The sequence below is a fragment of the Otolemur garnettii genome, unplaced genomic scaffold, assembly GCF_000181295.1.
Source record: "Otolemur garnettii isolate 467f Iridium unplaced genomic scaffold, OtoGar3 scaffold00115, whole genome shotgun sequence".
NCBI classification, from domain to species: domain Eukaryota; kingdom Metazoa; phylum Chordata; class Mammalia; order Primates; family Galagidae; genus Otolemur; species Otolemur garnettii.
In genome coordinates this window covers 1,097,156-1,098,222 of record NW_003852510.1, presented here as the reverse complement: position 1 = coordinate 1,098,222, position 1,067 = coordinate 1,097,156, and the positions used below count along the sequence as shown (strand labels likewise).

At 40.7% G+C, this 1,067-nt stretch overlaps 1 protein-coding gene across 1 annotated transcript in view; it reads left to right on the top strand.

Moving 5' to 3' along the window:
* Positions 1-1,067, top strand: part of GALNT16 (polypeptide N-acetylgalactosaminyltransferase 16) — a 95,851-nt gene that overhangs the window by 46,595 nt on the left and 48,189 nt on the right. The window lies entirely within an intron of this gene.

Below are 1,067 nucleotides of genomic sequence, written 5' to 3'. Positions count from 1 at the left end.
TTTTTTTGAGACAGAATTTCACTCTGTCACCCAGGCTATGGTGCCATGGTGTCAGCCTAGCTCACAACAACCTCAAACTTCTAGACTCAGGCAATCTTCTTGCTTCAACCTCCTTAGTAGCTGGGACTACAGGTGCCCATCACAATCCCAGGATAATGTTTCTGTTTTTAGTAGAGATGAGGTCTCGCTCTTGCTCAGGCTGGTCTTGAATCCTGAGCTCAAGTGACCCTCCTGATTTAGCCTCCCAGAGTGTTAGGATTATGGGCGTGAGCCACCACTGCCCCAGGCCTAAAAAGTTAAGGCTTTATGTAGTGTTTTCTTTTATGACATTTGGGCTTTATGTTCACGGTTGAAAAAACTGAAAAGTAAATAATTTTTTCATTATACTTTAAAATTTATTTTTTAAATTTATATTTTTGAGTCACCTACGATTTATTTGGGTTTCAGAAATCTGTCCAGCTGTATTGATTGCCACGTTGTCTAGTTGCTTTTCCTAACCTCATTCACTGACTGGCATAGCTGTCCCTCCCACCATCGTCTGAAGTGCTAATGTGTCTTGTGACAAGTCTCCATATGTGTTTGTGTCTATTTCTGACTTCTCTGTTTCCTTCTGTTCATCTCTTTGGCCTTATACCAGTATATTCTGCTGCATAACGTCTGTAGCCATACAGTATGCCTTAACATCTCGTGGATTCACTTTCCCATCTTTAATTGTTTTTCAGATTTTCTCTGATTTTTCTCTCATGGTTGAACTCTTCCAGTCAAACTTCCTCTTCTCTGGCCCAGTTGTCATTTGATCAGGTCTGCATTGAATTTGTAGATTAAGTCAGGAGGGTTTATATCTTTACTTCACTGAGTCTTTTTAAGCATATGCTATGTCTTCCCTTTAAGGTCTGTTTAATTGCACGGTGGGCAGCCATAAAGTAAACCATGAACAAACCCACATAATAAGTGGTTTGTGTAGCTTACGTTGCGATACACGGTGCTGTGTTGCTTTTACTACAATGTACGCTTCGGTGCACTGTGCAAAATTGTCATGAATTTCACTGATCATTGCGCATTTCCCC